The following is a 223-nucleotide window of genomic DNA, read 5'->3' as shown; positions in this document are numbered from 1 at the left end:
GCCCCTCCGCCCCGCCCCTGCCGCTGGCTCCTGCGCGGCGCTGCGGTGGGCTCCGCCCCGTCCCATCCCGCTCCACGCTCGGCCGTGTCCCCTCACGGGTCTCCGTCCCTTCGCGGCCCTTTTTCCCCTACTCCTGTGCACCCTCCACTGGCCCCGTTACCCCAGCGCCAGCTTAGCCGCCGTGGGGCTGTTCGCCCCCCGGTGTCCCGCTTCACCTCTCTCT

The sequence above is a fragment of the Aptenodytes forsteri genome, unplaced genomic scaffold (genome assembly GCF_000699145.1).
Source record: "Aptenodytes forsteri isolate BGI_AS27 unplaced genomic scaffold, ASM69914v1 Scaffold153, whole genome shotgun sequence".
Lineage (NCBI taxonomy): Eukaryota > Metazoa > Chordata > Aves > Sphenisciformes > Spheniscidae > Aptenodytes > Aptenodytes forsteri.
Note: the sequence above shows the minus strand (reverse complement) of the source record.